Source organism: Panthera uncia, assembly GCF_023721935.1.
Source record: "Panthera uncia isolate 11264 chromosome B2 unlocalized genomic scaffold, Puncia_PCG_1.0 HiC_scaffold_24, whole genome shotgun sequence".
NCBI lineage: Eukaryota > Metazoa > Chordata > Mammalia > Carnivora > Felidae > Panthera > Panthera uncia.
The window spans coordinates 84,112,242-84,139,548 of record NW_026057580.1 but is presented as its reverse complement, the minus strand read 5'-3'; the positions used below and the strand labels follow the sequence as shown (position 1 = coordinate 84,139,548).

Here is a 27,307-nt window from a genome sequence, read left to right as displayed (position 1 = left end):
GGCCGGGTTAAACTGCCAGCCAAGTTCTCTGACTCACTTGGGTGTCTTTAACACCTGATAGGGTTCTACTTCCCAACCTCTAGCACTTGACTGGAGGAGTCGTGTTAGGAGGATAGGAAGGATTTAGAAAACCTTAGAAGGGCTTATTTCTGCCAGTTAGCGTCTGAAAGGTCTTATGCTACTGATCAACCAGTGTATTAGGAAAAGCTCAGCGATATCAGCTCAAAATAGCAAATTGCTTGTTTAAAAGCCTCTGTCACTTTCTGTGGTAGACCAGACATAAGAAGGAACTGAGCTAGTCATACAGATGTAGAGACCGGTCCTTATCTTCATTAGTCATGTAATTTGATTGAAGATATTTTACCTTTTTTTTTTTAACTTAAAAAAATTGTTTTAATCCAACTGATGCAAAGAAATGAGATCTGTGATGGCTAATGGCCAGGGTAATTCCTGCTAATGCTAATGTTGCATATTATAGCTTAGTTGCCTAGTTCCTTTAGGAGAAAACATTTTCATCTTTGAGTATTTGGCGTTCAGGTGTGAAAAAGTCTCCTGCATTCACTATGTTTATAATCCTTCGTTTAAGAGTTAATTGATTGTGCCAACGAGAGAGAGAGAGAGAGAGCGCACTATTTAGTGTATTCTAGCAAAAGAAACAGGAAAAAGCTGTCCCCCATGCAGACGTGGGACTCCGCAGAGGGTTGATGCTCCGGATAGTTTCTGCCAAGATGAGTATTAAACTGACATTCATGAGCAATAGTTGATTCATTTGGGATTGAAATGAATGGCCATATTCTGTTTGTGCTGGCATCTTTTCCTTTCATCATTTTTCTCCATTTAATCATCAATCTGCTCAATTAAGCATTCGTGTTTTACTCATGATTTGTAAAAGCAATAAAGAAAGCCTTTTCCCCTGACTCATGAGAAGTAATAAAAAAGCTTCAGAGAAGAGAAAAAAATATATACCTTTTTCCAGTTCAAATACTAACATTCCTCATAATATTTTTAAAAATTAGGAAATCCTTAATGAAGGAGAAGAGAAAATACATACAGCTACATATAATAGAGAGGCATTTATTTCATTTTAAAAGCTTAGCTTATAGATCAAGAATTAGAGTTGAAACTTTTAAAAGATAATGGCAGGAGGCATTTGGACCTATATCGCCTATGCTTTTCCAGATTTAAAATAAAGCCAGAAATAAAAAATGGTCTGGCATCAGCCTCCAAGAAGGTCTTTCAATGTGGTCATTCTATGCTTCTATAACTGAGAAAAGGAAGCTATAAATGATTCTAAAATTTTAAATTTTCTTATTTGGTTACTGGATTATTTGCATTTATTTAAGTGGTATTTAAATGCCATTTTGTCCCTCTCTCAATACATATAAAATTGTAATAACAAATACCATACGATATTTAGACTGTAAGAGAGGTGAGATTATGGAAATTGTACTTAATCATGTGGCATAGAATATTTGCCAGATACTAAGAGATAGTAAGAAAGAGTCCATTTCTGGTAGTTTCTGCTTTGTCTATAATCTATCCCTGCCATACTTCTGAACCTCAAGGTGACAGTGTGGCTTAATGAGTAAGTGAAAAAAGACTCTGGCCTTGGACCATCTGGGTTCAAATCCTGACTTCTGCCCCTTACTATTCCTTAGTGTTGGGCATATTACTTACCCCTCATCACCAAAATGAGAATATTACAGTACCTTCCTCTAACTATTACTGTGAGGATTAAAATAGCTTATATATATGAAATGCTTGACTAGTGCCTTGAATAATGGTGACTATTACATAAGAGTCAACTGCTATTTAAAAAATTTTTTATGTTTGCTTGGATTCTGTCTCCTTCTCTCTCTGTCCCTCCTGCACTCACTCTCTTTCTCTCAAAAATAAATAAAACTTAAAAAAATTTAAAAAAAGGGTGGGGGCACCTGGGTGGCTCAGTAGATTAAGAGTCCGACTCTTAGTTTCAGCTCAGGTCATGATCTCACGGTGTGTGAGTTTGAGCCCCTCATCGGGCACTAGGCTGACAGTGCAGAGCCTGCTTGGGATTCTCTCTCTCTCCCTCTCTCTCTCTGCCCCTCCCCCACTCACTCTCTCTGTCTCTCTCTCAAAAATAAATAAAACTCTAAAATTTTTTTTTAATTTTATATTTATTTATTTTTGAAAGAGAGACAGAACATGAGGGGGAGAGGGGCAGAGAGAAAGGGAGACACAGAATTAGAAGCAGGCTTCAGGCTCTGAGCTGTCAGCACAGAGCCCAGTGCGGGGCTTGAACTCAGGAGCTGAACCACGACATCATGACATGAGCTGAAGTCGGACACTTAACCAACAGAGCCACCAGTCGCCCCAGTAAATTGCTATTTTATCACCATCATAATTATTATGATATTTTGTACCTTACTTCATTCAGAAAGACATAAATTGTCCACCCTTGTCTGTGGGGGGTACATTCCAAGACCCCCAGTGGATGCTTGAATCCATGGATAGTACCAAACCCTATATATACACTGTGATTTTTCCTATTAATGCGTATTTATGATAAAGTTTAATTATAAATTAGGCACAGTAAGATTACCAGCAACAACATAAAGTAGAATAATTAAACAACAAAATAGAGCAATTATAATATGCTATAATATGTTATGTGAATGTGACCCCTCTCTCTCTTTCTCAAAATATTATACTGTACTCACCCTTCTTAATCTTGGGATGATGTGGAATGATAAAGCCTACACGAGGAGATGAAGTGAGGTGAATGATATTAGGCTACTACTGACCTTCTGACTTATTGTCAGAAGGTGAGTCGTGTTTCTTGACCACGGTTGACCACAGGAAATCAAAACCGTGGATAAGGGGGAACTATTGTAATTTGTGTTACATAGTTATGAAAGAAGTATGTGTAAAAACAAAACAGAATTTTCATTATAGAGATGACTTGGCAAAAAGTAGTTTTTTTTTTTTTTAATTTAATGTTTCTCTCCAGATCTAATATAATTCCCTCTCTGAACATTTATTTTTCCTCTAATGAAAAACCACACTTTTTAGGTTTGAAATCAACCTATTGTCTGACTGCATTATATGAACTAACACCTTACAAGTATGTTTAGCTTTGGAACAAATTTTTTGATATGAAAATAAACAAGTTTCTGTCAGAACATGTTGAAGACAGACTTACTAGTCAAAATGGTAACACCATACTGACTGAAAAGAGGAATGAAGGAAACTTCTCGGCAAGGAATTGTGTGATATTTCATAGTTAATGCACAGATAAAAACCAATTAAACTATATACTTAAAACATGTGTAGGGGCACCTGGCTGGTTCAGTCGGTAGAGCATACAACCCTTGATCTCAGGGTTGTGAGTTCAGGCCCCAGATTGGGGGTGGAGCCTACTTTAAACAATAAAGTGTGTACTGTGCTTAGGGCACCAAAAATTCTTGTGGGAATATGAGAGAATTTAAAAGCCACGAATAATTAGCATACGTACTAAGATACAATAGCATGAAGATTTTGAAAGTTTTTTGACATGTGAGAATTGTTGTAAAAAATTTCCAGTGTAACAGATTGTCTCCTGCCTTCTTGGAACTCATACCTCATGGCAGCCCACACAGAAAGAGGATACAGACATTGGCCTGATTATTTATAAAAAACGTACAAAGTAAATAATCAAGGTTATAATGTCTAAACTGAATAGTGATGTGAATACATGTTATGAGACAAGAGAAGAGGTGTTCTGGAAGATCAGCGTGCTGCCCTCTGACTCGTGTGTAGATAGGAAGTCACCGAGAAGTTAGGCAGCTGGCGTGGAGTGGAGGAGCGGATTTAAATTACACTGGAAAACATGGAAGTTATTCCATCTATAAAATAGCAGATCCCAAACTAGAATTGTTATAAACATGAAAAGGAGTTGAACCAGCCGTATCTGTGTAAAGCGAAGGGAGGGGCACCTGGGTGGCTCAGTCCGTTAAGGGTCAGACATTGGCTCAGGTCATGAGTTCGTGAGTTTGAACCCCGCTGTCTCTACTGGCAGCGCAGGGCCCTCTTTGTATCCTCTGTCCCCCCTTCTCTTTCTGCCCCTCCTCCGCTCATTCTGTCCCCTCTCCCCCTCTCGTAAATGACTAAGCATTAAAAGAAAAAGAAAAGCAAAGGAGAGTCAGTTTCAGGAAGGGTTTTTGTGGCACATCAAGGAAAAGGGGGCAACCCTGGAATATCCCTTGCATGTGAGGCGGGAGCGCTGTGCAGCCTGCATGAGCAGTGCTTAGACACAAGTCTCTCTAACCTCCATTGAAAGGAAAATGTTTTAGGTTGTTTACGCTTGGTTTGCTCTCTGTCTTCTTACATATAACTTACTACAGTGCTCTCAACCCATAGACACGCACATATACACATGTGCACACAATTATTTGTAAATTAGTAGCTAAGACCTTGTGCTTTGTTGCCATAAATAATTTTTATAACTTTTTTAAGGAAATTACCTTAATGAGATTTAAACGCGCCAATTTATATAAATATATAAACTGTAACAAAATTTACTCAAAGAACTTTCAAGAAGTACTTCTCTGGAAATAGGCTTTATCCATATTAAACTAACAGGCAATGCATTTCAATTGAATTTTTATTTTCTCTTGTTCAATAATATCTGGTATATTATGTCATTTGTAATTTTCTCAATATATAAATAATCATTTGTGGAATCATGTATTTATTCATTTACATAAAATTATTCTTAATGTAAAGCATTTGTTGATAAGAAACCCAAATATTGAATATTTCCCTAGAATAAGACTAATAAATTGAACTGTTTATATAAGGACCTTACATTTTCAAATTGTTTTGGTTGTGTCCAATTTCTCCCTCATCCGAATTTCTGGATTTTTGAAAGAAACTGGTTATTTAAAATTCAATTTGGGGGTGCCTCAGTGGCTCAGTTGGTTAAGCATCTGAATCTTGATTTCGGCTCAGGTTGTGATCTCACAGTTCATTAGTTCTAGCCCCCAGTCAGGCTTTGCACTGACTATGGAGCCTGCTTGGGATTCTCTATCTCCCTCTTCTCTCTCTGCCCCCCCACCACTCACTCTCTCTAAATAAACAAATAAATAAACAAACTTTAAAATTCAATATCAATGGAAGTTTCTGTGTTGTTCAAATCTATTTATTTTCCCCAAAAAGTGACATTTCCAATGATAAATGCTATCAAATTTGGTAGAACAGAAAAATGTGTTATATATGTAAATTTATTTGAACATAGCATATAAGGTAAAAAGGAGGGTTTCCTTAAAGTTAATAAAATAAGGCTATATTTTATATTATGAGAAACACTCAAATTCCCAAGTCATGAATGGATTTTATTCCAAATCTGCGTTTGTAAAGTTTGCTTTGGCAGACTGTTGTTTGTCTGCCCATTAGCCATTCTTTGACTTCTTCCAATTTCATTTGGAAATCAATATTCTAATCATTCATTTAGCAAATATTTATTTAATGCCTATAATTTGCCACACAGTGTCTGGGCCCTCGGGATAGAGCAGTGAAATAAATAGAACAAAGACCTTACTTCCGTGGAAATTAAGTCCAGTAGAGGAAACAGACCAGACACGAATAAATATGTGATATTTCAGATGGTGATACCTTCTTTGGAGAGAGATGAAGCATTGGCGGGGGGGGGGGGGGGGGGTGGGAGCAGAGAATGCTGGGGCACGTGTCTAAGCCTTACTATTTCACATACGGTTATCAGAGGAAAGCTCCCTGCTAAGGTAAAGGACACGAGGGAGAACATGCAAGAGAGGGAAACGTGCAAAGACCGTGAGGAGAATATGTCCTTAGCCACTCAAGAAAGGGGAGCTCAGACAGAGGGAATGAATCAGATTGGTCTAAATCAGCAGTCCTTCAGCTTCAGCTTTAGCCAGAATCATCTGGAGGACGTATTGAGGAGATTGCTGAGCCTGAACTCCAGAGTTTCTACATCAGCGGGCCTGGCTAGGGGCCTCAGAATGTGCATTTCTTTTTTTTTTTTTTTTTTTTTTAATTTTTTTTCAACGTTTTTTTATTTATTTTTGATACAGAGAGAGACAGAGCATGAACGGGGGAGGGGCAGAGAGAGAGGGAGACACAGAATCGGAAACAGGCTCCAGGCTCCGAGCCATCAGCCCAGAGCCTGACGCGGGGCTCGAACTCACGGACCGCGAGATCGTGACCTGGCTGAAGTCGGACGCTTAACCGACTGCGCCACCCAGGCGCCCCAGAATGTGCATTTCTAACAAGCTTACTGCTGATGCTGTTGCTCCAGGGACCACACTTTGAGAACCACTGATCTAAACAAATCCCGTGTACCTGGGCAGTGATTGCTGTAGGGCTGTGTATGTAACCCGGTTTGGGCCAGGGAGATCTAAGGATAGGTCTTCTGTCAGGTATTCTAAGAAATTGGTTCCTTCCTGATTTATAAAAAGAGATGGCGAGAACGATCTTCAACCCATCTTTCTTATCTTGGGGCATTGTTTTGTGAAGTTGTGATATTTAGAAAATTGAGAGCCAAATTGGTTAAAAAGAAGGGAAAGTCAAGGAAAAAAAAAAAAAGCCAACTCTAACTCCAAACAACTCTGAGCTTTCGAATTACCCATTGCTAGAACTCCTTAACTCCAGATAATTATGTTTGAAAAAAATAAGTCCTTATGAAAACCACTACTAGTGAGTATCTGTTCCCTGCAGCAGATAGTGTCTGGGCTGATGTTAGTTTTTTTTTTTTTAATGTTTATTTTTGAGAGAGAGAAAGAGAGCACAATTTGGGTAGGGAGCAGAGAGAGAGAGGGAGACACAGAATCTGAAGCAGGCTCCAGACTCCAAGCTGTCAGCACAGAGCTCTGAGCTGACAGGACAGAGCTGTCAGACACAGAGCTGGAACTCACAAACCTGTGAGATCATTAACTGAGCTGATATTTGACTTTTATTTTTCCGTTGGGAATAATGTCTTTAAAAATAGTGGTTTGGATCCAATGTGTTATGTAAAGGACCAATTATTTCATTAGAATGATTGCAACCAAGCACTTAAAATCCATAGGACCTAATCATCACCAATGGGGTTTTAAAAAATAGACAATTCCTTTTAGGTGTCAGTCTAGAATACGAGGAGCACATCCTTACTGGCTGTCCAAGAGAGCTAGAAAGGAGGAACCCAGACAGTTTCCCAGAAGCTACGGAGAAGAGGGAATTCCAAAAGCTAAGGCATGCATATTTGCATTCATCCACTTACTTAATATCAGTTTGTTCATTCTTTTGATAAAACTAAAGTTGACTAAAGATGCCTGTAAGGTGGGTTTAATTCTTCATTTTATTTATCCATGTCCAGGGAATGGTTTAAATCAGAGGATTATTAACTCAGAATATTACCTATGTTAAACAATGATGATACACATCCTTCTCTGACCTCTCAGAAATATCTTGACTTCATTGCTAGCAGGCATTTTAAACATGCATTCCATTATTAAGAAAATTTCAGGGATGCCTGGGTGGCTTAGTTGGTTAAGCGTCTGCCTCTGGCTCAGTTTATGATCTCTCGGTTTGTGAGTTCAAGCCCCGCATCGGGTCCTCTACTGTCAGAGCAGAGACCCCCTTCAGATCCTCTGTCTTCCTCTCTCTCTGCCCCTCCCTGGCTTGTGTGCTCTCTCTTTCTCTCAAAAATAAATTTTAAAAAGAAAGTATGATATCTTGCTTTAAAAAAAAAAAAAAAAAGAAAAGAAAAGAAAAAAATTCAGTTGTCACAAAACAGTAGGTGTGCCTGGAAGATTTTATTCAAAGTATATGAAAGAACATACGAACACTGGTAACATTTTTATTTACTTTGTTCTTCCTTCTTTTGGTGTCTATTCTCTAATTACTGGATAAACAGTAGGCTTTTTTAAAGCATTTTCGTAACCTTAATTTTGCCTCATGCTGCTTTTGTCAAATCTTCCTTTGTGCCCTTTTCTCTGAGTGTACAGATGGATAAAAGTGCCTTTTGAAGTGATCAGACATTCAAAATAACAAACATGAGAAGAAAAAGAACACTTAGTCTGCCTAGAAGTTGCACTAAAACCATAGAAGCTCTAGTTGGTTGAGCCACATGTATAGAAGCTATTTGACTGATTTTATTCCTACCTATTTACCACAGATGAATTTGAACTTGAGTACAGCACACTCTCCACTCTTAAAGCGCATTCCTGTGCTTAACCTCTTATAGAGCTCACAACTGAGGTGGATTGAAAGCAGGGGTGAGGTCTAAAGAAAAAAATATCTTTAATTGGGCTTCAGGGTCTAAAATTCCTAACTTTAATTTCTTAAGTTGTGCTGATATGCTTTATGTTTTACCAGCTACATACTAGAGGAAATGGTAAAGCATCAGGAAGAGATTTCAGATTCTTTTATGCCACTTTTTTAAGCTGATAGAAACTGAGGTCAACTCTGGTAGTTTAATCTGGCCATTAAGAAACTCTGGGCAGGGATGTAGCTTTTCTTGGTCCCTAAGATTAAGCTTCCAAAAAGCTGCCAATGCTTCTGAAAAATCGTAATCTTTGAGAACAACTTTGTTGTTTTTTGTCTGAATGGCTAAGTGCCCTTGCTGGCTCTCAAACTCCTTTCTCCTGCACGGGAACAAGTGCACATCATTCTTCCCACCTATGAGATCTGTGTATTAGTTTTCAAAAATTAATATGATTTGGGGTTTCATTTCTTTTTTTTAACACAGAAGGGAGGACATTACAGAAAAATATATTAGCAATAGAGTAATAGACTACAGCCTAAGGGAAATGAAAGCATATCTTAAGTGAAAACAAGCTGGGAACAAGTACAGTTTTAATAAAGCTTAAATCAGTGGTTCATGGCTTGGAACTAACCTCCTTTAGGCACCAGTATTTCCTGGTGCTTTGTTGAAGGATTTATCATTGTAAATTCTTTTTTTTTTTTTAATATAGAGATGGTTACTAAAAAACTAATAGCTAATAGATTTTTCAACCTGTTTGGGAAACAAAGATATTCTTTTGTTTTTGAAAAACTACAGTTGAATAAAGATGTAATATTTCTATAATGGATTACAAATCTAATGAAATTGTCCCAAATTGTTTATTATTCAGAAATTTCTTAGAATGAAGAATCATCTGCATGGGCTGTCGGATTTACAAGGGTAGAGGTGATAGTCTGTTTATATTTGTTATATCTGTATCTGATATTTAATATAAATGCAGTCAATCCCTTTGGAACGGATGAACAAATGAATAAATGAATGAATGTTTTCCAGAATTGATCTACCTTTTAATGCCCTAAAGCTATATGAGTTTTCTTTTTGCTACTACATTTTTTTTTGCATAATTTAGAAATAACTGTAAGTGTTTGGGGCACTTGGGTGGCTCAGTCCATTAAGCATCTGACTCTTAACTTCGGCTCAGGTCATGATTTCACAGTTCATGAGATCAAGTCTCATTTCTGGCTCTGTACTGACAGTGCGAAGCCTGCTTGGGATTCTCCCTCTCCTTCTCTGTGCTCCTCTCCTGGTTATGCTCTCTCTCTTTCTCAGAGTAAATAAATAAACTTAAAAAAATTTTTTAACAAAGTAATATAAACTAGACTATACTCTTAAAATGAACAAAATATAGAAAGGAAAGTTTTGACTGAGTTACTATTTTCATTATTTCTTATATAAATGTTTACGTTTTTTCATAAGGAGAACAGGTGTAAAAGTAAATTTTTACCCTCCCCCTTACTGGGTAGAAAGTATTTTCATTACTGTAAATAGAGGAAGCACGTGATATAGAAGTCCCTGGCTTTGAAGGCTTATTCATGACACATATAAAGGCCTAAGAAAAGTTAAAGACTAGAAAAAATACAATATAAATTGTATATATGATATAAGTATGTGTATTATACAAGTGAGGAGTTTCCAAAAACAGCAAAGGTAACTGATAGGAAATTTCTGGCAAGTGGTAAATTCTAATCTCTGTCTTAAGAAGCCAATTGAACTTTATTTATTATATTCATTATTTTCTTGTTTTTTAGCAGTTATATATGACAAAGATATTCCTAGTTTATTTTGCAATCATTTTAGGGATTTCAACAGCATTTACTCTACTTTTGCAATAAACTACTTATAAAACTGAAAAAAACAACCCTCTATACATGAATCTACTATATACAGAATATTATGTATTATCTCCTCTTATGGTTTGCCATTAAGTTTCTTTATTTTTGAAGAGGTATAAAAATAAAACTTCTTCTCTGCCTCTGTTTTTAAGTATACCTTGAAATTGCAAAATGAGTTACTAAAATGATAGTGTCATTTGCAAATGCATATACTGATAATGTGCAACCAAAAGAACATTAAAATAAATAGGTTCCTAAAATATTGCAGCTACCACTTAAAAGCCTGATTCCAAATTTAATACTGAATGGTTCTTACAGTTCTACTGATTGGTTTTATAAGTAACGGAAATGGTATTGGTAAGTAAATTTGAACTTATAAACTTATATTAATAAGTATATTCCTTTCTGTATTTGTTTTACAAAATGATTCTACACTCAAAAGTAATGGAATCCATGATCTGATTCATGCCCTCATTTTATGGATGAGAAAACTGATTTCATGTATGATTTGATCTTCCAGGTGGAATGGATTGTTGAGAGTGTAGGAACAGAAACCAATTCTATGTACTTTTTTTTCAATATACCACATTTATTCCTGGACTCTGCCTGCCTAGAATCACCAGTTTAAATACTAATATATGTTTAAACCCCATCTTCATGTCATCCAAGGCAATAAGATTACCAGAGGCCATTATAGTAATCATTTCTCTAATGTGATTAAGAATAATTCAGTGATTTTTATTTGGTAGTGTATACCAATAGCATCAAACTAAGGATGCTATTTATCAGGGGGAATTTTGTAATTTAGAGTTTCACTCACATAATACCAACAGCAAAGTCTAAATTATTGCCTTTAATTCTAGGAATATTGCTTCAGTCACTAAGGAAAATGAAATAACCTTATTACCCACATGACATTTCAGAGACATTTATGAGAAAGGGTCAGAAACAACATCTGACAGAGCAAGGATGGCAGAATATCTGCTGATAGGATTATCTCTCCCCAGGATCCCTTTTTTCAAGCCATCAATCAAAACTGAGCCTGTTATCATTGTCAGAGAATCATATTGTATTAAGCAGATAAGTGATTTGTAATCATAGTAATTCTTGGAGTTCTGTTGCTGAATAATGGCCTCCCTGAAGATGACCATGTTCTAATCTCCAGAGCCTGTAAATATGTTATGCCAAAAGAAATTTTGCAGATGTATTTCATTAAGGATCTTGAGATGGGGAAATTAGTCTGGATTATCCAGCTAGACTCAGTGTTATCACAAGAGGTCTTATAAACGGGAGGTGGGAGGGTCAAACTTAAGAGAAGATATGTGAGGACAGAAGCAAGGGTTGGGGTGATGTGTGGTGTGGAAAGAGAAGGGGGCCATGAGCCAAGGAATGCAAGTGGCCTCAGGAAGATGGAAAAGAAACCATTTTCTCCCTTGAGCCTCCAGGTGGAACACAGTCCTGCCAAGCACTTTAATTTTAGTCCTACAAGCCTCATGGAGGACTTCTGACCTCTACAAATGTAAAACAATGATTTTGCTTTGCTTTAACCCGCAAATTTGCGATAATCTGCTTCAGCATAACTTTTGCAGATTTCAGCACCTGTAAATGGGGTTATGCAGTAACAAAGCTAAAAATTTGGAAGTGACTTTGGAATTGGGCAGTGGGCAGAGGCCTGGAGGAATTTTAACAATCATGAAACAAAAAAGCCTAGATTGCCTTTAACAGATGGTTGGTAGAAATATGAACGTTAAAGTCTCTGCCAGCAAGGTCTCAGAAGAAATTAAGGAATATGTGATTAGAAAATGAAGGAAAGGGGATCCTCATTATGGTAGAAATGTAGCTGAATTATGTGGAAAGCAAAATTTATGAACAATGAAACATACGCAGGTGAGGAGTTTTCCAAGCAGTGTTGAAGGTACAGGCTTTCTATAAACACGTGTGTTGTTTGGAAAGACAGAGACATAATTCCACACACAAGTGCATATATATATATATATATATATATATCATCATATATATGATATATATAATATGTTGATGTTATTAGTATCTTTATATAGTGGCAGTACAGAGTCCCTCTTTTAATCTTCAGATTTTGAAGAAGGCAAATGCTAGATTATAGAAAACTTAAAAGTGTTTTTATTCTTAGCAATTAAAAACAGGTCTTTAAGAGTGAATCCCCACATGGAAAGGATTATGTTAGCTTTATTGCAATGTTATGGTAACAAGAGCTCTGCCTCTCTTTTTTTCTATATTTTTATCCTATTGTAGGGAAAAAAGATTAAAATCCACTTTGCCCTTATAATAACACTCTGCAAATGTGTTCTAGAGCATTGGTTTATGATTTTTGCTCCATAGTAGACAAAGTATCCTTTATCCCCTACAGTTTAGTGTCTGATATTATGCATTCTATTCAGCTTTTAATGAAATGTGGATTACTTCAAAGATTATCTCTCTGATTTAATAAATGGCATTAGAGTAGAAAGTTAATTGGATCTTTCTTGAATAAGCAGTGACCACTACGTGATTGATAGGAGGGAAAGATAGTAAATGACATATTTTTTTAATTTATGTGTTAAACTTTTAGATTAGTATTTGTGTGTGTGATCAGTTTTCTCAAGTAAATTATGAAGTCCCTATTATCCTTATAAAGACCATGGAAAAATTCTAATTTCTTTTAAAAATAAAAATTTCTCAGGTTTTGTGAAAATGAGATATAAAAAAGTCGCATACTTGAGGACATATATAGTTTGATTTTTTTTTTTTTCATTTTAAAGACAGTGAATGGTTATCACCCAAACATCTAAATAGTTATAGATTTATCCCTTCCTGTTTGGACAAAGATCTTGAGTGAGCTTCAAAATTTGGAATCTTGTTTACTTCTTACATTGTTTTCCTCTTTATTCAAGAGCTTCTGCTGAATTTAGTGGCAGAGGTTGTCATTTCTACTTTATTCTTTAAGGAACTGGAGAAACTGATTCATTTATAAATATGATGGTGGTGGTGATAGTGATAGTCCCCACCTGTTACCTATCCCTGGTAGTAGTTCATGGTTTGACTATCGCTGACCTTTTTTTTTTTTTTAAATCTTTCTTTATTTTGAGAGAGAGACAGAGTGTGAGCAGGGGAGGAGCTGGTGGGAGGGAAACACAGAATCTGAAACAGGCTCCGGGCTCTGACCTATCAGCACAGAGCCTGATGTGGGGCTTGAACTCACAGACCCCAAGATCATGACCTGAGCCGAAGTCGGATGCTAACTGACTGAGCCACCCAGGCACCCCATGACTATCGCTGACCCTTAAATAAATGCAGACAGTCCTTTTAAAACAATGCTACTCTTCTGATAGCTGTTTGTGTGTGCATGTGTGCCTTCCACGCCACAAATTCAGAAAGACGATGTTCTAATTACTGGCTGCTCTTATTTACTACACCTGGCTTTGCATCTGTGCCTCTAAAAATCTCAGTCTTTGCTTTTGAGGAAACCACCAATACTTATATACCTCCTGCTTGCTTGGTTTACCTGCTGCTATTATTTCCCAGATGAAAATCCAACTGGGCTCTGCTTTTGAGGGAGGGTTTCACTGGACTGGTAAAACTTGCCTTTGCTCACTTTGATAACCATCATCCCGAGTCTGACTCCTTTATAAAAAGCTGCTTTACAGGAGGCATCACAATCCCAGACTTTAGCCTCTACTACAAAGCTGTAATCATCAAGACAGCATGGTATTGGCACAAAAACAGACACATAGACCAATGGGATAGAATAGAAACCCCAGAACTAGACCCACAAATGTATGGCCAACTCATCTTTGACAAAGCAGGAAAGAACATCCAATGGAAAAAAGACAGTCTCTTTAACAAATGGTGCTGGGAGAACTGGACAGCAACATGCAGAAGACTGAAACTAGACCACTTTCTCACACCATTCACAAAAATAAACTCAAAATGGATAAAGGACCTGAATGTGAGACAGGAAACCATCAAAACCCTAGAGGAGAAAGCAGGAAAAGACCTCTCTGACCTCAGCCGCAGCAATTTCTTACTTGACACATCCCCAAAGGCAAGGGAATTAAAAGCAAAAATGAACTATTGGGACCCCATGAAGATAAAAAGCTTCTGCACAGCAAAGGAAACAACCAACAAAACTAAAAGGCAACCAACGGAATGGGAAAAGATATTTGCAAATGACATATCGGACAAAGGCTAGTATCCAAAATCTATAAAGAGCTCACCAAAGTCCACATCCGAAAAACAAATAACCCAGTGAAGAAATGGGCAGAAAACATGAATAGACACTTCTCTAAAGAAGACATCCAGGTACATGAAAAGATGCTCAACTTCGCTCCTCATCAGGGAAATACAAATCAAAACCACAGTGAGATACCATCTCACACCAGTCAGAGTGGCTAAAATGAACAAATCAGGAGACTATAGATGCTGGCAAAGATGTGGAGAAACGGGAACCCTCTTGCACTGTTGGTGGGAATGAAAACTGGTGCAGCCACTCTGGAAAACAGTGTGGATGTTCCTCAAAAAATTAAAAATAGATCTATCTTATGACCCAGCAATACTACTGCTAGGAATTTACCCAAGGGATACAGGAGTGCTGATGCATAGGGGCACTTGTACCCCAATGTTTATAGCAGCACTCTCAACAATAGCCAAATTGTGGAAAAAGCCTAAATGTCCATCAACTGATGAATGGATAAATTGTGGTTTATATACACAATGGAGTACTACGTGGCAATGAGAAAGAATGAAATATGGCCCTTTGTAGCAATGTGGATGGAACTGGAGAGTGTTATGCTAAGTGAAATAAACCATACAGAGAAAGACAGATACCATATGTTTTCACTCTTAGGTGGATCCTGAGAAACTTAACAGAAACCCATGGGGGAGGGGAAGGGAAAAAAAAAGGAGGTTAGAGTGGGAGAGAGCCAAAGCATAAGAGACTCTTAAAAACTGAGAACAAACTGAGGGTTGATGGGGGGTGGGAGGGAGGGCAGGGTGGGTGATGGGTATTGAGGAGGGCACCTTTTGGGATGAGCACTGGGTGTAGTATGGAAACCAATTTGACAATAAACTTCATATACTGAAAAGAATACAAATTAAAAAAATAAAAAAATAAAAAGCTGCTTTGTATTGCCAGTTATTATCTTTCTGACAAATGTAGCCACTAGGGGAGACAGTTTAAAGTAAACAGATATTCCATCGTTGGTGGTCTAACAGTGTGCTAAGGACCAGAATAAGAGAATTTTTGTACAGAGATAAGGAAGAAAGAAAATTAAAGGTCCTAGAGAACATGTAATTAAGACATCACCTCATATAATTCAGCCCCTGTAGGCTTTCCTGCCACATCACTTTTTCAGAAGTGATAATGGTAACAACTACTTTGTTGGTGTGTCATTTTTTTTTATTTATATTTCATATCAGCATGATGAACCAGTAGTCCCTTAAATACATCTTTGTCCATTGCTTAACTCCCTATACCTAACAGTTTCACCAGCTGCTAAACATTGGAAATGCGGTCATTCATTCAGAACTATTTATTGTGTGTTCACCCTCTGTCAGGCTCTAAGCCAGATACTGAACTCCAAGGAAGACAGTTGTGGGCTGGAGAGCAGGACACCTGAATACATTTACTATGCAGAGTAGTTTGGGGCAAAGATAGTCAGTGGCCACATCTGTGCTCAATCATCAACCATCCTCCTCATTGAGATTCCTCAACTCTGTCAAGATCTGTTCTTGGAAAGAGGATGCTTCTCTTTTTATTTTAGTAGGATATTTATGTTCTACATTACAGATCTTCTATAATTTAGAATGTTTTAATAACCTCCATTAAGCAGATATATTCTTGTCTAAAAATTATATAGGCTTTTTGGTTCCGATATTATAAAACAAATCACTAATCTAATGTGTTGTAAAAATTTTATATGTTTACCTAATGTGGGCTCTTTTTCAGACTTATGATCATAGAGGTAAATATATTTCTATATCAATAGATAAAAAATATATACAGATTTATAAAATTGCTATCATCCTAAAATAGTAGATAAAGGCTTCCATTTTTTGAACTTAAAATGCCTTGAACATATTTTCAAGTTAGAAAACATAGATATTCCCTTGTGTAAATGTGGGTTTAATCCTTCCTCTTTTGGTAGACGTATAAGATTGTTCATGTTTCTTTCTGTTGCATACAGTAATGGAAGAAATATCCTTGGCCAAGATCTCTACATTCTTTTTTATAAGATAAATTTCAACAAGCTATGTTTCTAAGTCATATGCTATATATAACTTTTAAGATAATTACAGCCAAATTATAGTCAAAAAGAATTATGTAAATTTACATTTCAAGCAATACAGTAGAATGCATGCTTCTACATACCCTTATCACTACTAATTGACAGCAGTCTTTTAAGATTTGGCTTATCTAACGGGTAAATATGGTTAACATTTTATTATGTTTTATTCTTAAATGATTGCAAAATGATATCATTATGTGTGTATGTGTGTATGTATGTATGTATGTATTTTAAAACTGTCCCATAAAGAATGAAGAGACAATCCCTTGAATGTAGTAACATTTTGTTACTACATTCATAGGTAACATTTTGTTCCAAGTTGATGAATGAAAAAGATTTATCAAACATTCCAAGCTCTTATTTAAGTCTGATGCTTAGGGAAAGCCTGGAAGTACTTTAGTTTGGTTTGGAATATCTTTAAGTGCATACTGGTTCTGTCACATTTCCTGAGCTGTTACAGATTCTAAATCATTTTGGTTTGTGATAAGCTTTTAGTAATCACCGACAGTCTCTGATTTCAGAATTCTTTAGACTTTCCCACATTGTGTAGGGCAGCATTCCTCGAGGTTATGAAAACTGTACTTTTTATTCTTAAAAAACAAAACAAAATGTATCAAAAAACAACCAAAATGGAAGAAAGCATGAGTAGCCAGAGGAATAAGTTGGGATTCATTAAGAAAGCCAGAGGCAAATGTGGAGATTATTTTTAAATACAGTGCTCAGAGAACTTTTTTTTTTTAAGTGGCTAATTGAAAAATTCCCACAACACTTTGCAGCATGACAGTAAGATGAATGCCACAACACTCATAAAAAATACATAAAAGTACATTAGTATTGTAAATTTCTCCTGGAAAAAAAAAATAGTTACATCTCTCCTAAGAGATATAGCCATGTTGAAAAAAAAAAGTTAGAAAAATATTCACATTGCCACTTAAGTTCAGTTTGACTTCTGTTTACCAGATGTTTTGATAGAAGTCTTTTTTCAGTGTTCAATATATTACTGTCTGTGAAACATTGATGTGAGCCATCTAAGCTATATATCCTGTTTGTTGATAAAGAACATATGGTTTTGGAAATCAGTGTTAAAACCACATGGAAATTTTTTGTGAAGCAAAAATTTTAGTTTTACTCTCAACTGTAAAAATCTTAAGAAAGAGCTCACCACAATACATACAGCCTTCTAAAGTAATATATTGCAGAGAAAATAGAATCCTGTACATTGCTGAACTGTGGACCACTTCTGTTTTACTTTTAGAGGAATTCAGTTTTAGAATTGACCAAGAACCCAGTGATGTGTTCATCTCCTTTGCACCATCTGTTGTCATCATCGCTAGATATTTGTTGACAAAAAGGATGCTAAAATGATTTGTGTAGTTACTTTAAACATATCTGCCTGGTCTTCATTTATTTTTCTTTATTGAAATAAAGACTCCACTGACATAAATATGGAGTAAAACCCTGATTATGTTAGACTGCCTAAAATTTAAGTGTCATATGAATAAGAAAACCTCAATCGGATTTTCTAACTATTGTTTTAAGATACACATTCTTAAACCTTGAGAGGCAAATGTTTCAGGAGGCTCTGAGAATACTGGAGTCTCAATTGGGTAACCCTCTCGGAGGACTGACTTGCCTCACATTTGCACCGTGCTTTTATTTGGATGCATTCACAAGAACAGTTGCTCAGAAAATGACCTAAATTAACTTTTCTGCAGGAAGTGGAGGGACCTCAGGGTAGGAGATTCCAGTTTCAAGTTTCCCCTGAGATGCAAATTAATTCAGTCTTCATCTGGAATGACTTAAAGGATTTAGTATATGTCTCTAGTTCCTCTCAAAGAGGATCTATCAGTGAGAGACACGTAGGTCTAGTGATCAAATATACAGGACTGCTGCTTACCAAGTGAAGGTGGAGAAATCTGATTCATCCAGAATAAAAGGGTGGGAGAAGGCAGTGGCAGGGGAAACAAGACTCCCAAGCAAAAATAAAAGAATGAGTTATGAAGGAGACTGAAAGAAATTGAGTCATTTACTTTTGTTTTCAAAAAAAAAAAAAAAATCAGGGATGATTGGTAGTCCTTCTCAGGGATCCTCTATAGATTTGAGGATATATCTGGGTTTTGCCATTTTGTTAATTCTTTATTTCCCATATTCTTTTCACCATTTTATTACATACTTGCCATGTGGTGCTCGTGACATATAAACAGTCTCGAGAATGCTAAGATGAGGAAGGTATGTCTACTGACCTTTACACACTCCCCTCCTCCCTACTTTTCTACGTTCTTTCTTTGTCTTGCCATTTTCCATTGACAAAACTTATCTGTTTTGTTTATGGATAATAACTATCACTTCTCTTAAATTTTTTTTTTTTTGGAATCATTTCTTACCTAGAAAGTTAGTCCTCCCTATATAATTATGTTGCAAACAGCCATCTTACCGTTTGGTTTTCCGAAAGGTTAAGTGTTTGTCTTGAAAGATCTCCCAGATGTCACTACTCCCAGCAATAGGATGAGACCACCACAGAATTTTGATCTTATACAACTCAGTAGTTTTGTTGGATCCTTTCTCCTTTTGCCCCGGTTGTCTGTGCCTCTTTTAGTTCATATTTTGAGGCATGTTTGTGGAACAGAGGTTCCCCAATCCTACCAGTCCCCACATATAACTATTTTGTAAGACCTTCACTCACATGAAACAAAATCCATTCAGTGCACAAATATACACAATTTAAAGTAATTAATAAATCTTCTTACCTTAATATAAAAAAGAGATAACAGAAATGACTTCAAGTACAGTGTACCTCATTACCTAAAAGATTGGATACGACTACATAAGAAGATACAAGGAATGTTCTGCTATCTCAGACTCTCAAGAATGCAACAAACTATTTTTTATGTTTATTTATTTTTGAGAGAAAGAAAGAGCGCAAGCAGAGGAGGGGCAGAGAGAGAGAGAGACACAAAATCTGAAGCAGGCTCCAGGCTCTGAGCTGTCAGCACAGAGCCCGACGCAGGGCTCGAACCACAAGCTGTGAGATCATGACCTCAGCCGAAGTCAAGTGCTCAACCGACTGAGCCACCCAGGCGCCCCTCAGAATGCAACAACTATTAATGCAGACTGCCTTGCCTCCCTCTCCCCACCTTAAATACAATAGAGTCTCAGTTCTAATCATTGGAAGACCAAAATCTCCCTACATATTTTCTAGATGCCTCCAGAGATCACTATCTGCCCTACCAAGAACCGCTGTCCTAGAACTTAACCTTGCACACCAGTGCTTATTTTTGGCATTTGTCTCTGTTTGGTTCCTCCAAGAAAAATCTTGCTGAGCAGCTTTCATGAGCACAGAATCTCAGAATATTTTAAGTCCCTAAAATAGAACCCAGACATGCCACACTTGGGCATGATATGTTTTAATAAGTATATCTTCGAGTGGCAAATTATAAAGTGAAAATCTGGGTCTCCTTGTACTCTGTCATTACCATATTGCCATCATGTGTCCAGATTGTTACTGGCAGAAATCACTCACTGAAGGATTTGGTAATGTTTCATAAAAAGAATATAACTAGTTTTTATTATTATTTATTTATTTTGAGAGAGAGAGAGCATGAGTGAGAGGGGGGAGAGAGAGACAGAGACAGAGACAGAGAATCCCAAGCAGGCTCCACACTGTCAGTGCAGAGCCCAATGCCTTGGGGAGGGGAGGGGGGAAAAACTCGAACTCACACACACCTGAGCCGAATTTGGATGCTTAACTGACCGAGCCTCCCAGTCGCCCCAAGAATTTAATTGTCTTTAATAGGTGATGTCCTTTGAGTGAGAGAGAAGCTTTTTATGCAGCAGAAAACAAGAAGTCCCTGAGTTTTCTCTAAACAACACAAAGAACATTAAATCATTTCAAAATCTTTGTGTCTTTCCCACTTGCACCTTTCTCTCTGCTGATGGGTCTTTCTCATGTAGCTCACACAGCTTTGAAACATGATATTCCTTCAGATAATGGCATTCTTTACCAAAAAAAAGTTTATTTATTTTGAAAGCGAGAGAGAGCAGAGCAGGGTAGGGGCAGAAAGAGAGGGAGGGAGAGAATCCCAAGCAGTCTTCACCTCCAGAGAGCCCAACACGGGCTCGATCTCACAACCATGAGATCATGACCAGAGCTAAAATCAAGCCACCCAGGTGCCCCAGACGTGGCCTCTGTGACCAAGTTTTCAGTGTATACCATTTTGTTGTAAACATTTGCCTCCATTAATCCACAAGTATTTATTAAAGACTTATAAATACTTCAGCTCAAGTCTCTGTCAGCAAATCTTGCTTATCTTCTAATTTCCCAGGCCTTTCTGTTCAAATTAAAAACAAAACAAAAATAGCATCTGACACAACTGTTTCATTCTCCAAAGAGGAATTATAAAATCTAAAACTTTAACAGTTTTAAATGTTAAAACTGTTAACATTTAAAAATGGTAAAACATTGTTGACGGCCTATTTTAAAATCTGTGGAGACTACAGGTTTCATAAAACTCAAAACTCCTGTTTTTCACTTGTTTTAAGTTTTATTTAAGTAATCTGTACACCCCACATAGGGCTCGAACTCACGACCCTGAGATCAATAGTCACATGCTCTTCTGACTAAGCCAGCCAGGCACGCCCCCCCCCCTTGTTTATATCAATCTCTATACCAACTCACTTACTTTACAATACTCTGGATATTTAATATTTTTGTTCTGACTGCATGAACAAATGGATGTGTCAATGAATACAACTTGTTTGTTAAACATGCAAATAAAAGCACTTAAACATACAAATATATTTCTTTGATGAAGATCTTAATGATTCTTACCCTCTATCAAAGGGAAGCTTGTACTAAGCACTTTGGCTGAAATACTGCTGATCACAAATTAGTTATCAATTTGAATATAGGTTATAGCTTTTCTATCATGTTGTTAGATTATTTCTGAAAATAGAAAGAGGTAGACAGAGCTGCCTTACCCACCTTTCTCTATAATAAGGTCCATGTAGACTTCAGTTGCTTTAACTGTGCATATAGTTCTTTCTGGCGATTTTTAAAGATGTACTGCCCTTTACATAAAAATCATAATATGGATAACATAATGTTAACAATGGTTGAGTTACCCTGTCCATACAGTTATTGACCAGATTATAGCTGGTCCTGGAGGACTGGCCATTCAAGGAGCTGGTCCTAAGGGTAAAGGAGCATTTATTTTTATATAAAGATGTGTGATACCTGAGGCATTCAGATTCTTATAGTCAGACCCAATATTGTATGCAAAACTTTTCCTGACTTGTGAAATTGACCTTTACCCACCTGTTTTACCTTATAATACATAATCTTTCATTAAATGTGAAATCGCCGTTTATCTTCTACATCTGTGTGTCAGTAAAATAAAAAGTTATCTTAGCAGACATACGCTGTTCTAAAATCCTCAAATCTGGCAAGGTGAAAATTGTGAAGATAGCTATGATCTCATGAAGTTTGAACACAATACTAAACTCCTTGGAAAGAGATTTGTCAGCTGGATTTTCATGCTCTAAATCTGACTTCAACAACTGCTACCTTCTACTGCAATTTATCCATTATACTTGAGCATCTCCAGATGTTCCCCAGCAAAATCCACTTGGAAATTAAGAGCATAGCTCCGGTGTCTGTGCCAGGCCCCAAGTGCTACCCTCTGGTACCAAAATCAGTAGTGCTTGTCCAAGCTGCTCCTTGGGGAGCATGAACAACTGGAAACAATTTAGCAAAACTAAAAATGTGCTCATTCTTTTTCCCAGTTCTCCACACATACCGCCTCCTTCACTTCCCAAGAGCCCATATTGTCTTCACCCACATCTCCATCAGTGATTCAGACATAGAAACTCCACTGCCTTTTCCCTGGGAAGATCACATAGCTCAGAACTAATTCAGGTATACCTAGGGGTTATCAAAGCTAATCTTTTTAAAAAAAATACTTATCCTCCAGGGAAATAAGATCTGGTGCCAGGTCCAGGCAAGACTCTCTTCAGTGTGCTTTTGCTCTTCACACAATGAACGTCACAGCTGCTCGTGTCCTCTCGGTAACCAAACCACCATCACAGATACTACCAACTCCTTTCTTCATGGATTAATTTTTTTTTAAGTATAGGGGTGCCTGGGTGGCTCAGTCAGTTAAGCGTCCGACTTTGGCTCACGCCATGATCTCGAGGTTCATGGGTTCAAGCCCTGCATCGGGCTCTGTGCTAACAGCTCGGAGCCTGGAGCCTGCTTAGGATTCTGTGTCTCCCTCTCTTTCTGCCCCTCCCCTGCTCACACTCTGTCTCTCTGTCTCTCTCTCTCTCTCTCCCTTCCTCTGCCCCTCCCCTGCTCATGCTCCGTCTCTCTCTCAAAAATAAATAAACATTAAATTTTTTTTTAATGTATAGATGAACAGAACATTTCTGTCCCTGGAAACCTGAATTATTGCATCTATTTGTCCCTTTAAAGAGGTGAATGTTGTCACCCTGGGAGTTTAATTGTTCTGGTTTGATGTTTCCTTGATTTTTTTTTTTTATCTGGTTACAATCAGTTTATAGGCAAGTCAGACACTATGCCCCATATGTTTGGTCAAGAATTTCTTGGATTATAATCCTGGAATTATGACTTGATGAAGCTATCAGAGCTGTGGCCTTTACAAACCTTCAGCAAAACAGCAAATTTCCTGTTAACCGATCTGAATTAGATGATTGGGGAAGCTTGTGGGACGCAGCATGACCCTTCACACAGAGCCAGAAGCCAGAAGGAGGAAAACCACAAAGAGGCTGACAAGCACAGCACAGAATCCAGAAGCAGAGGGTAGGGTGGGGCAGAAGCCAACCAGCCTTGCCCTGAAAGGAAGATTAAGTCCGGAAGCAGAACTTAAAAGTAGTCTAGAGACAAGAGGCAGCAGCCAGAAGCCTCCATAGTCTGCTTTATGCAGAAGCTAGAAATTAGGGACAGGTCACAGGTCACGATCAGGCAAGATATTGAGAGATCACAGCAGGTGCAATGAACCAGAAATACTTGAACTGTTCAAATAGTGCCTGCCTTCCACAAGGCATCCTTGTTCTTGTGACTGCTATTAGACTCTGGTCTAGGAGAGCCCGAGACCAGTACGGTTGGTAACTTGTCGCACCTGTGGGTCCTGACATTGGGTGAGGGTACAGAAAAAGGCCAGGCACAAGAGTGAGGATGCCGATTCAGACAGGTTACGAGAACTGGCCAAAAGTAGAGGGAAGAACCATTTGTCTTTGCCATCTTAAATTCCTACATTTCTTAAGCTATCTTAGTTCAAAATCTACAAGTTGAAAGTTACAAATATAGATGAAGGAAGAGAAAAGAAGGCCAAACTCCATTTGATTACAGAAATATTTGGGGAATAGGTTATTGGGGGGACAGGAGAACAGGTAATTTAAAAAATGGATTTGAAGTGTTGGTTACTCAGCTTTTTCTCGTGAGCTTCTCCCCACCCATCCCACCTGCAAGTAAAAGGCAGTTGCCATAATCTGTTCTTACATAGAACATTCAGGACATACAGAGACTGAAATCACTTCAGTTTCTCTTGAGAACGTTTCCGGGGAGTTCAACCTCACACCTCCCCCTCTCCTGAATTGGCGGCATTTACTCTGTAGTATTTATAAAGCATTAATATCACACATGTATTATTTTGTACACTTATTTTCTTTACAGACGAGATGCAAAGTGAAAGAGGGCAGGAACCATGTTGTGATCTGTGATGTGAAAATAAAATCTACAAGGCTTAGAATCAGAAGACCCAGGTTCTTCAAACTAGTAGTGTGACCATAGCCAGATCACCAGTCAGCATCTAGGTTTCCTAAATGTAAATCCAGTTAGACAGCAGGTTTTTAAGGATGTGTCACAAGAAGAAGTAAGAAGGTGAGGTTCCTTATCACTGCTTTAGCTCCTGTGTCTGCCCTCTCGTTTTTCCTATGTTGGGCTTCTGCAGAGGATTTTAAAATATTTTTTTCCTAAATTTCTCCTGCTATTAAAAGCTTCACTGATGTGGTACTGTCTCTTCCAAACTGGAAGTTTCATTTTATTTCATCATTTTATCCACTGTATCTTTTAGTGCATTTCTTTGGATTGAGTGTCTGGGTAAATATTTGTTGGAGGGAGGAAACGAATGCTGTGACTCACCCAAGCAACACTCCGATGATCGCAACTGTTTGTATGTGAAAAGTTTAGTGCAACCTGTAGCAAATGACACTTGTGACTCGTGAGAAGAATTCTTTTCGTGTCAGCCTGAAATTCTTCTTGAATTTGATTTCTGACATAGGGAAATAAAAAGCAAACCGACATGCACATGCTTTGTGCAGAGAAGGAGCTGCTTTTGAGAGAATAATCCAGCTGCTATCTGATCAGTCCCACAGGACTATTCTGTAGAAATGAAGAAACTGTCCTTTTTCAGTTTGAGTCACACTTATGAAGGCTTTGGTAAGACTAAAAGAAGCCAAGGAAGCAGTTGTCAAGATGCGCAGCTAGAAACAGGAACGAAGAAACATCCATGTCCCACATGACAGCTAATGGAAGAGTGGGGTTTCAAGTACCTTATCCACATAATGTCTGGATATAGCGGTACATGTGAACAACTCTGGTTGAGCTAGAAACAGTGCTGGTTATGTTCGAAATCTTAGGATGTGTGGCTTTCAAAATGGCTCTTTTATGGCTGCTTCATACTCTTTTTAAAGAGCTAATGATGCTGTCATTCAGAGGTGGTGCTGCCTTATGCCTTTAGTTATTTTTAGTGCTTTGGCCGGATTTCTTTTACCAGGCTTCTAGACCCATTCCTCAGTTTCTGTGGGTGTTAGCTGCTAATGGCTCACAGCCCCTCCCTCTTCTTCAGAATCACTTATGGCTAAAAAGTCATTTGCTTTGCCCAGGGCTTCATGTGGCCATCTCCCAACCCTGTCTGCTTACAGCCAACTGACATGGGGGTACAAAGCCTTCATCTCAAGATGAGGTCAAGTCCAGAGCAGTTCATGCTTTACAGCTCCCCCAAGGGATCAGGCGGAGGTTAGGCTCCAGCCAAGACCACATTCTTACTTCAGTCCTGTCCCTCCTACCCTGCCTCCCTCTCTCCTTTCTCCTGAGCAGACTCCCTCAAATCATGTGCGTCTGAATCCTTGTCTCAGGCTCTGCTTCTGGGATCCTAATGTAAGGCGGTGATGGATTTAAGAGCATAGATACTGTCATCTCTGTCCTCTTTTCTCTCTCAACCTCCCATCTCCAGCACATCTGAGACATGATGCTCTCAAGTATTTTGAAGAGCTGGAAAGGTAAAACATTTGACTTTCAGTTGGCCAACTGCACACAAGTACTCCAGCACAATTCCAACCTAACTTTGAATCTGAATTCTTAGCTCACTGAAGTATTAGGACAGTGGTAGAACTGGAGAACAGGGTTATGACAATGTCAGTGTGGAGTCTATTTAATATCCTAACCTGAAATCAGAAACCATCAAAACATCATATAAAAACAAAAAAAGAAACTGTTTTCTTTACTGAACAAAATATCATATACATTGTTCAAATCACTGAACTCTCTATGAGTTATTATGAAGGATTTTTTTTTTTGGAAGAGAGAGAGAGAGCAGGGGAGTGGCAGAGAGAGGGGGAGAGAGAATCCTAAGCAGGCTCCGTGTTCGCAGGGAGCATGACACGGGGCTCATTCTCTCCACCCTGGTATCATGACCTCAGCCAAAATCAAGAGTTGGACATTTAACTGACTGTATCACCCAGGCACCCCACAGAGGATCTTTCTAATTGTTCATTTGATTAGAGCACCTTCTCAAGACAACCTGTAGTTTTAGGTAGACTTTCTGGGCCAGACTCAAAATATTTTAGTTTGAAGAATTTCTAACTGCTTACTCCACATTTCTGCTTTGAAATTAATAAAAGTAATCATGCTTTTGGATAAAAAAAAAAACATGTCAAATAAAAATGTCCTCACTTTTGAAGTGTACAAGAATAATTAACAAAATTTTGTTGCACACCTGATCTCTAGCACATTGAGAAAATAAAAATGAGTAAGATGTAGCTCATGCTTTAAAGGAGTTAGGAGTAGTAAGAACACTGACAGATGAGCTAATAACTGTGATACAATGTACCCAGACATAAAACAGAATTCCATACAAAATGACACTTGAGTTCAGCTGTTTGAAAGGATCAGAGACATAGGGAACAACATAAGCAAAGGTATGTAGACATGAAAGTTAATGGGATGTTCAGGCAAGAAGATGTAAAGAAATTGGTGAGAAATTAGGCTTCCAGGTATGTTGATGCAGGGTTCTAGAAAGACAGGTAAGACTCAGGACTGAACTTTATCTTGAGGTCAGGGACCAACTATCAACAGTGCTTTACCATTTCCTTTTCTCTCTTCTGCTTTAAAAACTGTGAAAACAATATCATAACATTAAAAAGTGTTTTAAAACAACATCCTAAAAACAACTATTGCGTTTTTCCTTTTTCCTATCAAATTCTTACACAACTATTTTCCATGATTGTGATCGCAATTTTTAACTATCTGTAGTTACTGTTGTATCATGGGTTTTTTTCCACATTATTATGTGTTTTCATTTTAAGTGACTAAACACTGATATAAATATTGTATTTAATTTAAATTCTCATTTTTATTTCCTTGAAAGTTTTGTAGGCTATTAAATGGGACGGTAGTAGGATCATATTTGTGTTTTAGAAGAACCATACATGAGAGGTGCCTGGATGGCTCAGTCAGTTGAGCGTCCGATTCTTGGTTTTGGCTTAAGTCATGATCACAGGGTTGTGGGATCGAGCCCCGAATTGGGCTCCCTGCTGAATGTGGAGCCTGCTTTAGACTCTCTCTCTCTCTCTCTCTCTCTCTCTCTCTGCTCCTCCCCCAC

General features: G+C 37.8%; 1 protein-coding gene across 3 annotated transcripts in view; it reads left to right on the top strand.

Annotated features, from left to right (window-relative positions):
- Positions 1-27,307, top strand: part of PTPRK (protein tyrosine phosphatase receptor type K) — a 425,704-nt gene that overhangs the window by 331,672 nt on the left and 66,725 nt on the right. The gene's annotated exons all lie outside the window — the stretch shown is intronic.